Below are 16219 nucleotides of genomic sequence, written 5' to 3' on the forward strand. Positions count from 1 at the left end.
GGAAACTAGCACTGCGCAAAAAGGAATCCAAGTGGATGCTTGAGTTAGAAACCAGATTCCCTGGAGGTCACAATTTAGATGAGGAGTTAGCAACACACTTACATGACGATTGATGAGTTTCCCTAGTACGCATTCATGTCTACCCATTTCATTGTTCTCCGTTTCCTCATTGGAACATTGGTTTTATAATCGTATGTACTAATCATGAAGTTGTTCATCACATGTGGTCTATATGTTGTTGTAACTTGGACTGCTCTTTAATTTGCCATTTGACAAAGGAAATTGTGGATGGCTCCCGGTTTTCCCCATCATCTGGCCATTCAGAAATCGCCACATGATCATTGTGCGAACACCTAAACTATGTCAAAAACCTACATTGGTTTCATTATTATGACTACAACCAATAGCAATGTATCTTGTATTGCTTGACTCTTATACTGTCTAATTGTTCTTATACTCACCATGGCTTCACATTGAAATGTATAACCATTATCATTTGGCTAAATATATAACTCGTACACAAAGTTTATCCAACTTGTATGATGCTAGTTGGCTTGCAAAATGAAAAAATTGTGTTTTTCAACAGTAGTATACCTTTACACAGAGTTGCACATTCAAAGATGGCTGCCACCGCAAGGGTTTAACACTAATAGCCTGACTTTATTCATGGTTTTGCAATAGCATGACAATTAATGCTGACAATATGGTTTTGTTTAGTTTAACTCCTGCACAAATCACTAGCGCCACTTCTGTGTTTAATATTGTGATTTTCTACTGAAAGCTATGAATTATGCATCATTCACGAATATGGCCGCCGTTGTAACACTGCCATCTGTATTCACTATGAGCAAACAGTCCTTCGAAATTGCTCAGCGTGTGATCAAGGCAGTTCACTACTGAAATGCGTAGCGACTGAGGAATATATGTATATACTGCCTCACACAGTCTTCCTGCTCGACTTGTGACACGGCGGCACAGATCTGTCTTCAAACCAAAAAAGATGGAAGAATATTAATTATTTGTTGGTGAACATCAATTCTTCAATGAAACATGTGAACAAAATATTACAAGAACCTAAACGGCCAACACATTTCAGCTCAATGCCTTTAACTGTACATAAATACTGGGAAAATAAGAACAGGTGGGAGTGTGTTAACAGGGGTGTGTGATGAGTGTCACGGGGCAAGGAACAACAGGGAAGGGGGAGGCGAAGGAAGCATCAAGAACAGTGCAAGCAACGGACAAGCAACGAAGGGGCATGTACCGACAGAGGAGGGTGGAGGGGTCACAGGGCAAGCAAAAACAATGGGCAAGCAACAGGCAGGGAGGGTGAAGCAACAACATCAGTGCGAGCAACGACAGGCATGCAACCACAGAAAAGTAATGACGTGGCAGGGGTTAAGGGGGGGGGGAAGACACAAGAAACAACCAGTTTGAGGTACCTTATGCCCACGCATGAGCAGAAGGATATTAATAACGAGCACTGGCATAACCAATCGGTCTCGCATTTGGGACCTTTTAATTGATTAGCCATGCAGCACATTATCCTGTGTGTTATGCCACCAGAGATTGAAGAGCTATACAATTGCTGCACACTGTACCATTTATCATCAGTAGCCATCTGCAAATGGTCTGAGTTACTAATGAATTTCGAGGCAGGTGGTACTTGTAGCAACAGACACTCAATGTCAGGAAGTGGCAATGATATCATCCCAAGACCACCACTGTATGGAATTGGCAAACATAACATCCACTATCAGTAAGTAGTGCAGGTAATATCCCCAGACACTCATTGCCAGCAAACAGAACTTTGACATAGATTATTATTATTAGTAGGTTTTTGTAAAGCGCGAAGTCACCCGTAAGTATCCCAGCGCTAAGATCCGGACAAGCCAGAGGAAAACAGGGGGGAGAGAAGAGGAAAAGGAAATCAGGGAAACAGGTGAGTTTTTAGCCGCTTCCTGAATCGGAGATATTCTGGTTCTGTCCTAAGGTCACGGGGGAGGGAGTTCCAGAGGCGGGCTGTGGTGACAGAGAAGCGCCGTCCGCCAGTGCGTACCCTCTTCACTCTAGGGATAGTGATGAGGTATTCATGGTCAGACCGGAGGGATCTTGAAGCTTTGTAGGGCCTGATGAATTTTTTTAGGATGGGGGGGCCTTTGTCCTGTAGGAGTTTGTGTGACAGGCAGAGAGCTTTAAACTTAACTCGCTCTCTCACTGGGAGCCAGTGGAGATGTTTCAGGGCTGGTTTGGCCGAGGATCTAGCCGGGGTATTGGTGAGAATCCGGGCCGCAGAGTTCTGGATCATTTGCAGTTTATTAAGGGTTGCCTCGGGAGCGCCCAGATAGATGGTATTGCTGTAATCCAGCCTTGATAGAATAAGGCCTTGGATTAGCAGTTTCTGGGAGACAGGAGGAAGTAAGGGCAAAATCTTCCTGATAGATTTAAGAAGCCCGAAGCATGTCCCAGCGATTTTTTTGGCTTGAGTCTTAAAAGACAAGTCTTTTTCAAGCCAAATTCCCAGGCTCTTGATCTCAGACTTGGGGGCTGGGGGTTCACCTAAGCAGGGGGGCCAGATGGTCTGAGAGAGGGAAAACCCCTTCTGACCAAGGAGGAGAATATCTGTCTTTGAACCGTTAAGTTTCAGTGACGAAGTATTCATCCATCCTTGAATTTCTGCAAGACAGTTGTAGAGGTCCGATGGTTCTTGGTTTGGGTGAGATAGAGACACCACTAATTGAGTGTCATCAGCATAGCTGATGATTTTCACTCCGAACGGTGTGACAACCTCCTCCAATGGGGACATGTAGACATTGAATAATGTCGGGCTTAAAGATGAACCCTGGGGCACACCACATTGGAGGGGGGTTACGGGAGAGCGGGTGTCATTCTCCCAGACCTGAAAGGAGCGGTGGCCAAGGAAAGATTTGAACCAAGTCAGAGCAGTGCCCTCGACACCGATGTTCTTGAGTCGCTGGATTAAGACCCGATGGTTGACGGTGTCGAAGGCCGTACTGAGGTCCAGGAGGATCACTGCCACTGATCCTCCTGCGTCCAAAAGGGCTCTGGCCTCCTCCACTGCTGCAAGTAGGGCGATGTTGGTGCCCTGCCCTGGGCGGAATCCAGTTTGCGAGCTTCTGAGCAGATTGGTCTCCAGATACTGCGAGAGCTTTTTGTTAACTAGTTTTTCAGCGATTTTACTGGTTCCGGGGAGGAGAGAGATTGGCCTGTAATTGGTCATATCCGAGGGGTCCAGAGAAGGTTTTTTAAGGAGCGCCTTGTCGACAGCCGCCTTCCAGCTGGGGGGAACTTTTCCCTGGAGCAGTGAGCTGTTGATGAGGTGAGTGAGTGGAGGGGCGATGGTGGAGGCCACTTTCTTAAGGATGCGTAGGGGGACCAGGTCCCTGAGGGATCCGCTTTTGATAGTGTCTAGCGTGGTTGAGACCTCTTCAATAGTGACTGGTCCGAGAGAGTTTAGATGGGGAGTGGTAGGGTTTGAGTTAAAGCAGTCTTCCTCAGTGATACTGAGGTCGACAGGAGGAAGAGAAGCAAGAATTTTCTGAATCTTCTCCTCGAAGAATTTGGCCAGTTTAAGGCATTTCTCTTCGGCTGCCTTGAGGTCTGGCAGATTCTTTGGTGCAGGGTCTGGGACTTTAAGTAAATCTTTTAAAATGATGAAAGTTTCCTTGGCGGAGCAGGAGGAGTTTTCTATCCTTTCCTAGAAAAATGTACTTTTGGTATTGCGAAGAGTGATCTTATAGTTTTTGTGAGACCGGCCTCACGGCGTTGCCCTCTCCATCATCCCGCCAACCTGCAACCACCCTCAAGACACGACATCCCCGACTCCGGCCGCCCCAGCCACCCCCGATCCACGGGCCGGCCAGAGACCTGACAGACTCAATCCCCTACCACGCATGCCCAACCGAGGGAGCGGGAACCCTCGAGCCAGAGGCGCCAGCCCAGTCACACCTCGGGTCGCCTTCCCCGGGAGGACTCAATCGGCCACCAGGCCCCTGGGGAGCAGGCGCCTCCCCTACCGAGCGTCTGGGGTCCCTCCCAGACCCACCTGAAAAGACCAAAGAAGTGAGCGGCAGGAAATCCCGCCGAACCCCCTCCGTCACCCCAGTCCCCCCTCTGCGAGCACTCCGGACTTCAAAGAACCAGCGGAGTATAACAAGGGGTGCGGGAGGAGCAAGGACAGAGAAGACCTGGAACCATCTGAGCCTGCTGACGCTGCCGCGGCTCCTGAACGCTGAAATCACCTGGGCCTGCTGAGTGACTCGCGGCCTCTTGCTATTGAACCATCTGAGCCCTGCGGACGAGGTCGCGGCTCCCGAACACTGATCCACCTAGGCCTGCTGAGTGACTCGCGGCCCCCCAGCTATTGAACCATCTGAGCCCTGCGGACGGAATCGCGGCTCCTGAACTCCGACCACCTGTGCCTGCTGAGAGACTCGCGGCGCTCCCCTTGAGGACGACTCGATAAGAGATCGCCCAGAGACACGACACCCTCCAGCTCGAGGATTGTGAGCTTCCGCAGGGTATTTCGCAGAGACACTATCTTGAAAGACTGTCCCGCTACCCCCATTCCCCACGACTGATTTGTGGTACGTTGTGCCACTGCTGTACTATTTGCCTTTTGGGTCATAAAGATCCCTTGAAATCATGGATAAAAGAACTTATCGTCCTACAAAGAATACGTGTGGTGTCCCTCTGTTCACAGTGCAGATCAGGGTGTGCGCGCCTGGTTCGGCTTACTTGGGAGAGGTGGGTCAAAGGGGTGGGCAAGACGTGTATCGAACCCCCTTCCGGCGGACGCCTTTCCAACATTTGGTGGCAGACGACGGGATCCGAGCCGACACCGAAGGAGAGCGTGCAGTAAACGACTGACGCACTACCAAACAGAAATGGAAGGAGAAACCTCCCTGGGTGCCACAGGTACCGAAATAAGCTCACCGTTCCGAGAAGATCAATTGGACTATTACACACATAGAGAACTAAAACAGTTTTGCAAAGACCTTGGCATCGCTACCACCGGACTGAGCACAAAGGAAGACTACCAGAAAGTACTGAAAGCCTGGGTCGAGACGGGGGCGCCCCCGACCCAAACGGAAAGAGACTCTACCCATGAACAAACAAGCACCCCGGCGAGAAACAACGGGCCAGAGGGGAACCTGTCCTCCGAGGAACTAGCGGACCGAGAGAGAAGCCGCAACCACGAACTGGAACTGGCAAAACTAAAAATCGAGGGAGAGATAAAACTGGCAGAGAAGAAGTTAGCCGTCGAGCAGTTACGGCTACAAGGGGAACTCGAAGAGAAGAGACTCCAAAGGGAGCACGACGAAAAGAAACTCCAGCTAGAACATGAACGCGGCCTGAAGGAGATTGAGTGGCGGGCTAGACACGAAAAGTCACAGCCGCCCGGGAATCCCCAGCCCGCTCCCGCCGGGGAAACCAAAGTTCACATCCCCAAGGATGTGGTCAAGGAGTATTATAAGAACGATGATATCCAGCAGTGGTTTAAAGCCTACGAAGTCGCCATGACCTCTCACCGAGTCCCGCAGAAGGATTGGGGGGCTGGCCTATGGGGCCGGTTCTTAAGCGAAGGAAGGGACACTCTGCTCGATCTGCCCTCCGGGGTCATGAACTCCTACAGCCACATGAAGGAAGCCCTCGTGGGCCGGTACGGACTCACCCCCGAAATGTACCGACAACGGTTCCGAGATTGCAAAAAGATACCGGGCACCACGTGGGTCGAATACGTGAACTTTTACAGCCGAGCTCTGGACGGGTGGATCAAGGGCAGCAAGGTCTCCACCTTCGAAGAACTGTTCGATCTGATCGCCTGGGAACATTTAGCGGCCAATTGCTTTATAGAACTGCGCCAGCATCTCCTAGACAGTAAACTCACCGACCCTCGGAAGCTGGCCGCTGAGGCTGATCGTTGGGTGAACACCCGGGCCACCCGGGGCCCCGTGGGGGACTACGGCCGCAACAGTCAGGGCCCCCCCCCGCCAGAGGGGCGGACTGAACCACGGCCGACCAAGAGACTTTGCCGGGGGGTCCTCCACCAGCCCCCCCAGCAGCCCACCAGCGGCGGGTTCGGCCCAGTCTCCAGCCAGCACCGGAGCCCCAGGACGACCAGGTCCACGAGCTAGGATCACCTGCTTCCGCTGCCAGCAGCCCGGACACTACGCCAATGACCCCCAGTTTCCCCCAGTATCAGCGAACCACAACGACCAACCCCACGACCCGGCAGATGGCCTCCGTGGCTCTGGGGGAAGAAATGGAAGACTCCGAGGAATGGGAACCGGCGGCCATGGCCCTGGTCTCCCTTGGTGATCGAGAAATGGTCCCCGGGACACCCTTGCCCACCAACACAGAGAAATACCGACAGCAGGTGACTATCAACGGCCACCGAGTCGAGGGCCTTCGCGACACCGGGGCGAGTGTCACCGCGGTCCACCGCAGCCTAATTTCCGAAGACCAGATCCTAGCCGGGGCCCTCTGTCCGGTCGTATCCTCCGACAATTCTGAGAGCCTCTGCCAGATGGCCCTGGTGCCCTTCGAGTGGGGAGGGGTCTCCGGAGAACTGAAGGTAGCGGTCCGGACCTCGCAGCCCGTAGACTGCCTCCTGGGCAACGACCTGGAAAATTCCCCGTGGGGGCAGGTAGAACGAAGAGCCCACCTAGAGATGATGGGCCTACCGGAATGGGTCTGCGCCACCACGCGCTCCATGACCGCACGAGTGGCCCCCTCCAAGGGCGGTGAAGCCCTCTTACCGAACACTTTCCCCGAGAACAGGGACCCCCTACCAGAAGCAGACAACCCTCCTTCCGAGGAAGAAGGAGACACTAACCCAGGGGAAGGACCGGAACCTTCCGCCCCAGAGGCCCCGATGGAACCCGAAGAACTGCCCGAGTTGGCCCAGTGGCACTGCGAAGGGGGGCCCTCCCGCGAAGAGTTCTGCCAGGAACAGACAACTTGCCCCTCCCTCGAGGGACTTAGACAACAAGCCGAAGCCCAGGTCGCCGGTGATCAAACCGGAACCCATTGGGTTTATTGGGACAATGGCCTCCTCTACAGCGAGCAAAAGTCCGCCGAGCTAGGCGCAGCACGAGTACTGGTGGTACCCCTGCGGTTCCGGAGCCTCCTCCTGGGCCTGGCCCACGATGTACCCTTGGCAGGACACTTAGGCCAAGACAAGACATACCAGCGATTGGTGACCCACTTCTATTGGCCCAAGATGCGAGCGAATGTAGAAGCACACTGCAAGTCCTGCCTCACGTGCCAGGGCAGTGGGAAGAGTGGCGGAAAACGCAAAGCTCCCTTACAACCGTTCCCCGTTGTAAGTACCCCGTTCGAGGGGGTCGGCATCGACATCGTGGGACCCCTAGATGCGAAGACCGCCCAGGGCCACAGATTCATCCTCGTCCTGGAAGACCATGCCACCCGCTACCCCGAGGCCATCCCCCTCCGCACCGTGACGGCTCCCGTGGTGGGCCGGGCTCTCATGGGGATCTTCTCCCGGGTCGGATTTCCCCGCGAGGTTGTGAGTGATCGCGGCACGAACTTTATATCCCGCTACATGAAGTCCCTGTGGCAGCAGTGCGGAGCCACGTATAAATTCACGACCCCCTACCACCCCCAGGGCAACGGCCTGGTGGAACGCTTCAACCGAACTCTGAAGGGAATGATCCTGGGCCTCGAAGAGCCCCTGCGCCGGAAATGGGACGTCCTCCTCCCTTGCCTCCTGTTCGCGTACCGGGAGGTTCCCCAAAAGTCTCTGGGGTTCAGCCCCTTCGAACTGCTGTACGGACATCCCGTTCGAGGGCCCCTAAGCCTGGTCAAAGAGGGCTGGGAGACAAGCCCCCGGGGGACACCCCCAGATGTGTTCCGCTACATCCTGGCGCTCCGCAACCAGACGAGGAAGTTTAGGGAACTTGCAGAGGCTAACCTCGAGGCCAGCCAAGAAGAAATGAAGCGCTGGTATGACCAGAACGCAACCTTGGTCGAGTTCCAGCCGGGCCAGCAGGTTTGGGTCATGGCTCCGGTGAGACCCTGCGCCCTACAAGACAAATGGACTGGTCCATTCAAGGTGGTCGAACGGAAGAGCCAGGTCACGTATCTGGTCGACGTACAATCCCCACGGAACCCCCTCCGGGTCCTCCACGTAAACCGTCTCAAGCCCCACTTCGTAAGGACAGAACTGAGTTTGCTACTGGCCACCGATGAGGGGGCAGAAGAAGACACTGAACCCCTGCCCGATCTCCTGTGCACAAAAGAACTGGACGGTTCCGTGGAGGGTGTGAAACTGTCGGACACCCTCACTCCCCAGCAGGCCGACGACTGCCGCCAGCTGCTCGGACAATTCGCAGACCTTTTCTCCCTCATTCCAAGGGTGACCGACTGGTGTGTCCACGACGTGGACACCGGCGACTGCCCGCCTGTGAGACACCGAGCCTACCGGGTGCCTGACCGGGTCCGCACCTGCATCAAGACCGAGGTACAGAAAATGCTCAACCTAGGGGTCATCGAGCCCTCCGACAGCCCCTGGGCCAGCCCGGTGGTTCTGGTCCCGAAGGCTGCCTCCCCAGGGGTCGCCCCCGAACTAAGATTCTGTGTAGACTATCGGGGGCTCAATGCGGTCACCCGCGCAGACGCTCACCCTATTCCCCGAGCCGACGAGCTCATCGACCGCCTGGGGGCCGCCCAGTTCCTCAGCACTTTCGATCTGACCTGCGGGTACTGGCAGATCGCTCTCACGGAAGGGGCGAAAGAGCGCTCTGCCTTCTCCACGCCAGATGGCCACTACCGCTTCAGGGTCATGCCGTTCGGGATGAAAAACGCCCCAGCCACGTTCCAGCGGTTGGTGAACAAGGTCCTGGCCGGACTCGAGGAGTTCAGCGCAGCGTACCTTGACGACATCGCCGTATTCAGCTCTCAATGGCACGAGCATCTCCAGCACCTCCGACAAGTACTAATGGCCCTGCGCCAAGCGGGCCTGACAGTGAAAGCCAGCAAATGCCAGTTCGGACAAGGCTCCGTGGTCTACCTGGGGCATCAGGTGGGCAGCGGCCAGGTCGCCCCTCTCCAGCCGAAGATCGATGCCATCAAGTCCTGGGAGCCCCCCACCACGCAGACAGAGGTTCGGGCCTTCCTGGGCCTTACGGGGTACTACCGGAGGTTCATTAAAAATTATGGTAGTATCGCAGGGCTCCTCACAGAGTTGACCTCCAAAAAGCTTCCGCAGAAGGTGCAGTGGACCCCCCAGTGCCAGCAGGCGTTCGACGCCTTGAAGACCGCCATGTGCACCGCTCCCGTACTCAAGGCCCCCGACTACTCCCAAGAGTTCGTGGTCCAGACCGACGCATCCGAACATGGCATCGGGGCCGTGCTCTCGCAGTTCGACGACAAGGGCATTGATCAGCCCATAGCCTTCATCAGCCGAAGGCTGCTGCCGAGAGAGCAGCGTTGGAGCACTATAGAGCGAGAGGCCTTTGCCGTAGTCTGGGCCCTCAAGAAACTGCGGCCCTACTTGTTCGGAACCCATTTTCGAGTACAGACGGACCACCGGCCCTTGCAGTGGCTAATGCGGATGAGGGGGGAGAACCCCAAGCTACTACGATGGTCCATCTCTCTCCAAGGGATGGATTTCACTGTCGAACATCGCCCCGGCACGGATCATGCCAACGCCGACGGCCTGTCCCGGTTCTTCCGCTTCGGCGAGGAGAACCCCCCAGTGGATGGGTAGTTCTCCACGCCTTTCAGCTGGGGGGGGACGCGTGTGAGACCGGCCTCACGGCGTTGCCCTCTCCATCATCCCGCCAACCTGCAACCACCCTCAAGACACGACATCCCCGACTCCGGCCGCCCCAGCCACCCCCGATCCACGGGCCGGCCAGAGACCTGACAGACTCAACCCCCTACCACGCATGCCCAACCGAGGGAGCGGGAACCCTCGAGCCAGAGGCGCCAGCCCAGTCACACCTCGGGTCGCCTTCCCCGGGAGGACTCAATCGGCCACCAGGCCCCTGGGGAGCAGGCGCCTCCCCTACCGAGCGTCTGGGGTCCCTCCCAGACCCACCTGAAAAGACCAAAGAAGTGAGCGGCAGGAAATCCCACCGAACCCCCTCCGTCACCCCAGTCCCCCCTCTGCGAGCACTCCGGACTTCAAAGAACCAGCGGAGTATAACAAGGGGTGCCGGAGGAGCAAGGACAGAGAAGACCTGGAACCATCTGAGCCTGCTGACGCTGTCGTGGCTCCTGAACGCTGAAATCACCTGGGCCTGCTGAGTGACTCGCGGCCTCTTGCTATTGAACCATCTGAGCCCTGCGGACGAGGTCGCGGCTCCCGAACACTGATCCACCTAGGCCTGCTGAGTGACTCGCGGCCCCCCAGCTGTTGAACCATCTGAGCCCTGCGGACGGAATCGCGGCTCCTGAACTCCGACCACCTGTGCCTGCTGAGAGACTCGCGGCGCTCCCCTTGAGGACGACTCGATAAGAGATCGCCCAGAGACACGACACCCTCCAGCTCGAGGATTGTGAGCTTCCGCAGGGTATTTCGCAGACACTATCTTGAAAGACTGTCCCGCTACCCCCATTCCCCACGACTGATTTGTGGTACGTTGTGCCACTGCTGTACTATTTGCCTTTTGGGTCATAAAGATCCCTTGAAATCATCGATAAAAGAACTTATCGTCCTACAAAGAATACGTGTGGTGTCCCTCTGTTCACAGTGCAGATCAGGGTGTGCGCGCCTGGTTCGGCTTACTTGGGAGAGGTGGGTCAAAGGGGTGGGCAAGACGTGTATCGAACCCCCTTCCGGCGGACGCCTTTCCAACAGTTTTTTAAGGAGGTACGGAAGACGTCTTTATTGGCTATAGACTTATCCTTCCTCCAGGAGCGCTCCGTTCTTTTGCACTCCTTCCTTAGGAGGTTAAGATCAGGAGTGTACCAAGGAGCAGGGCTCACTCTTTTGATTCGCCTAAGGGTGGTAGTTTTAGGGAGGAGTTTGTCCAGTGATGTGGTGAGCCAAGAGTTGAACTGAAAATGATGTCTCCAGTTTAATGTCAAGTAGAGCTCACTCCCGAATATTTGCCCTTGTGTGCTTGATGGAATGCATTGCTATGATTCACAGCCGGCATTAGGGTGGTGCGACTGATACAACTACACGTGTCACCGACTGGGGAGGAGGGGGACTGTGTTTAAAAAGAACTCATCAGTTTAAAAGCACATAATTCAGAGTTGTGTGTGTGCCCAGCAGATTTTAGGCAGCAAATAAAATTGTACAGATAACTCTGGTGATTAATGTCCCTCCTGAAAAGAGACGAGTTTTGTCTAGTAGCAGTTTTGGCTCATCCTTAAGTAGAGCAGAGGGTTTATGTGCCTGCTGCAACTAATGTGCACTATGCAGATCACAGAACTGAAAGCGAGTGAACTATGAGAAGCGCTATAAAAAATGAAATGTTTATCAGAGAGGGGCTATGGAGAGATGAAGGGGTTTGTTGATGGGGTAGTCATGGAATTTGTGGTGAAAGAGGTTAGTGGGAGATGCCAAAGAGATTGTTGCACCGGGCTTCAGAAGCGCTATGGCTAAATGTCCCTCTGCCAACCACCAAGGGGTGAACAACTCTACACTGTTAGCTGTTTGACACATTGGGGCTTGAACCCTTAGATTGCACAACATGATTCCCAGCGCACCCTAGAGGTGCACACATTGCTAGAAATAATTAACGCTATGCTTAATCCTGTAGTATCTAATGAAGTCACTACAGTTGTATGGAGGTGTTTCATAAGCGTATTGATTCGTGCGGCCACGCACCACACAGCAATGCCTGGGAGTTCCTTCAGCCTCGTACACTTTGCTCTGGCTTTGTATCCAAACTAGCTCAGCTCTGGGTAGCGGCTGCCCTATTTGCCTACGATTAAAGAATATTTTACAGCAGTTCCTCGTTTTTTGTTTATTTTTTAAAGTCCATCACTGTCTATTTCAGCAATAAAAACAAAAGTGAAGAAAAATACACAAAACTCCAACAACATACCTCCCTTGAAAGCATACATAAGTCGCATTAATCCAACATGCCACAATATTAAACTGGACTGCTCTCGTGAGAGGATGTGTTGTTTAGGCTAGAGATGGCCAACGTTGCCGCGAGGACTTGACCGATTTGTGTACTTACGGGAGGCTCAACACCCTCTGTGAGTAAATACGCAACTGATGTTTGCGTAAGGGCTCTGATACCTTGTGATGGAGTTTGCCCTATGTACATTTTTTTTAATCACATACTTTACCACGGGAAAGCATTGCTGGGTTGATGAGTGGGGCGCAGTACCTCCCATTATGTAAACCCATTGGGGAATTGAAATGCTGTCGGCTGAGCGCATTTAAATAGAAACACATAACATCTATAGGTAAAAGCACGCAAGGGAGATGCTTTACTCTGAAGCACGGTGGCTGTGAATCGGGTGCCATACTAAGTGGGAAGTGCTCGATGTCAATGTAAAAAAAAAGTCTCAAAGACAAAAAATACAAAAGCAAAGTGGGAGAGGACAAGTCCTGCGCGCGGTCCATGGGAGTCAACAATTAAGAAAAAAGGTGGGACAAGCAGAAACCTTTATCCAATTAGAAGCAAAGTTTTTCAAAAGACAAGGACAAAAGTCAATCAGAAGCTGGAGGCGGGCTGTAAGCACATAGTGTGAATAAAGCATGTCGAGAAACAGCATATGCGCTGCTTAGGCTCGACCGAAAAGAAAACAATCAGTACTTGGTCCATGCTCCATGGAAAGGAGAAATAAATGAAGTGAAACCAGCATGCACTAACCAATCAGGAGCCAGCAAATAGGAATAGAAAGATAAGCAACGGGCGGGCTCCAAGTCCCCTGCAAGTTAACAAAATGTCTTGCAAGCCACACCACATTCAGAGAGTCAGGCGAGACCTAAAAAGTTGCACAGAAAAAAAAATCTGGCAATATAAAACCCAAAAATAACTTTGATAAAACATTACATGGTAAATGGCACAGTCATTTGCATTTAGCCTGCATAAAGCAATACCTAATCAACCTTTTGTACGATTCATTATGCAGTTGGTTTCTTCTCAACTAGGACAAAAGATTAAACCATTTAAGTTTATTAAACAATGTATCATTTTATTGAGATCTAGAATTAGGAAAGTACAGTCGATGGTTAATACAATGCAGCGTGGTTTTATTTTACAAAGTTTTACAGTGATTAGGATAAAACAGGACTTACAATTAGATATCTTTTGTTCAATTTGTTCAATAACTAGAACACATAGAAATGGTACAATTGTGTACACTACTAGCAGATAGTTACAACGTTGACAAAAATATTACCTTTGGTATAACAATTAAGAAAATAACAAGTATTGCACTGCTTGAAAAGCTTCAAAACTTGATTTCAAAGCATTGTAAAATGTATTTTATGACCATCCTAAGAGGTGGTTGTCTGCAGATGTGTGTGTGTGGCAACACCATTTGGTTCTCCGAATTACCGTTTTTTTTTTTTAAACAATTTTATACATGTAGCCCACTATAAGGAGCAAATTACGCTAATCTCAGGAGAAGTCGCTACTGAGTCCGGAACGGTAATTACAAGCTTTGAGTTGCAAGTGTTGTTTGTAGGAGTGGTAGTTTTCTTATTTACACGTGTACAATATGTACAGAAATTTGTGAAGCAAGAAGACCTGGATCCTGAACTGCAAAGTCTTTGAGACTGAACACGTGGGCATATGAACATATGACGGCATGTCGCTGGGATGCCTCTTAAGCAAAGCATCAACCATCCAAGCACAGAACCTTACACCAGGAGGTAAAGGCAGCAATGAGACCATCATAAAAATAAATACACATTTGTGTTACAGACACTACAAGAAATACTCAAGCCCTGGAAGACGATGAGGACTTTCATAGCGAGGAACTAGAACATCTGTCAACCACAAAGAAGATTTGCTTCAAAAGTTCATTTACAAATCCTAAATCAATATAGAAACTAGCACAATGCATACATCCCTTCAATAAATGTAACTATAACATCAAATTGCTGCTTTCTGTAATAAACACAGAAATAGAAATCCCACAGTATCAGAATTTGATCTCTGAAAGCAGTCATTTTGCTAGTTAACTATTTTGTCAATTAATTTACATATGAGTGTATGAACAAACTGGACTCCGTGCAAAAAGGACAGAACATTTAACTGCACAACAGCACTGTTCTTTGCATAAAGTTTACTAGCACTGGTTAAACAGAAGGATTCCTAGGTGACAAATTGAATGTTCAATAATTCTACTCCAACTGCTAATGTACGTTGCAAATGAACTATGTGGTCCTGTGGATAGGCTGTACATGGCAATGAACAAAGAAAGTATATTAATAAGGCACATGGTTGCAATTTTGTAAAGAAGGTTATAGTGAATATAAATGCTGAGCCTGTTTCCAACTATAAAACCTTTAAGTAGTGTCAGCAGAGGTCCCACTACAAACTTTCTTGGCTATAAGTTCAGGAACCATGAAGAGCTCTCCATAGCACTGTTCTTACAGATCTCTCTTAAAAGCTTTACAGTAATACAAACATTTGGAGTACAAGTCCTCAACAAAACAAAAACAAAAAAAGAAAATGTTTTCTTTCTTAAAGGTTTCAACATAAATAAAGTTACAAATCCGTTTTATATTTACAGTGATTGTCAAAGCCAAGATAAAGACTACTCAAGAAAAATCTTTATACAAACAAAAAAAAAAAACGATATGCACTGCAAAAGACAAGCAGTGCAGAAAACATAGGTTATTTTCTTCAATTCTTTGGCCTATGTGCAGAAGCACTGCGCCTCTCACCAATTCAGCATTCTTTCAGCTGCATAAGAACTGGTCTATTATGCATACTCACATTAAAGTCTAAATATTTATAATGAAATAGGTGCTACTTGGCGTAAGTATGTAGCAAGGTGAATCCAGAAAATACAACAAATGCCACTATTTATTTACACTAAAGAATCTAGCAAGAGTACACATTATAGAGTGGAAGCTTGTATTGAGGATTTCCCTTATATTAGCCTTTTCTCAGTCAACGCCTAATCTGACGGAACTTCCACGTTTCATCTTAGATTGCTTAGAAGTTCTCTAGGAGGATGGGTAGGTACACAAACTCTGGCAAAGACAGCACACAAGGTTGAATGGCTGATCCGGCATTAAGGGACTGTACTGTTTCACTGTACAATCATGTTTGAAAAGCCGAATAGAGTGAACGTAATTCTACCTTTTGTGCGAATGGTGCAAAGCATGAGCATTTCATTAATAAAAAGAATCATAGGATGCTTGTGCTCCTTATCTGCAACAAACAGATATAGTGAGGGCTAGCCAGAAAAATCTCTCTCCTTTGTTGATGTACACTTACATTATTATTCCATGACGGTAAGGAATCAAAAAGAGCCTATTTCCGGATTGGAGAAAAAAATGGGAGAGAACGCTTGTCAAAGCGATTGCTAGCCCTCTGCAGTGTCACATATGCATTATTTTTTATATCTTATTGAAACTAAATTTACTACAACTATAAATACAAGGCAGGAGCAGGTGTGAGTCCTTACAGAATCTACAATATCATTTTATTTTTGGGGAATGGAACCTCATGACACTTATGTACTCGAAGGGAATATATTGCCCTACACCAGAGGGTTAAAAATATATAGATAACACATTCAGAAAAATGTAATCTGTACTTGGATAAAAAAAAATATATATATATATATATATATATATATATATATATATATATATATATATATATATATATATATATATATATGTTTATGGCACATTAACAACCATGTTACAGAAGAGGAAGAATGCAAAAGTGCAGAACATCTAACGAGTTAAGACTACCAGAGTACTGAAGCAATTTTTGTTCCCCCCAAATAAAGTAAATAGGCTATACTTTCAGATCAGCAGGTATATAGCAATCATATTCTAATCTCAACACTGCACGTCATTCCTTCCTCGCCTGCCCCAGACCCAATGGAATTTCCCTCACACTTAATCTACAACCCTAGATTAAAAAATGATAATCTCAAATTCGTTCGAGTGTTAAGGGATTACCTGCAGTCAGAGAAAGTAAGGGTTAAACACTTGGCCATCACCTTCGCCGGGCTGCATATGAACCTTTCCTTTAAAAATGCTAGTTTCTTATAGTTAGATAAAAGGGTG

The sequence above is a fragment of the Triturus cristatus genome, chromosome 2_2 (genome assembly GCF_964204655.1).
Source record: "Triturus cristatus chromosome 2_2, aTriCri1.1, whole genome shotgun sequence".
Taxonomy (NCBI): domain Eukaryota; kingdom Metazoa; phylum Chordata; class Amphibia; order Caudata; family Salamandridae; genus Triturus; species Triturus cristatus.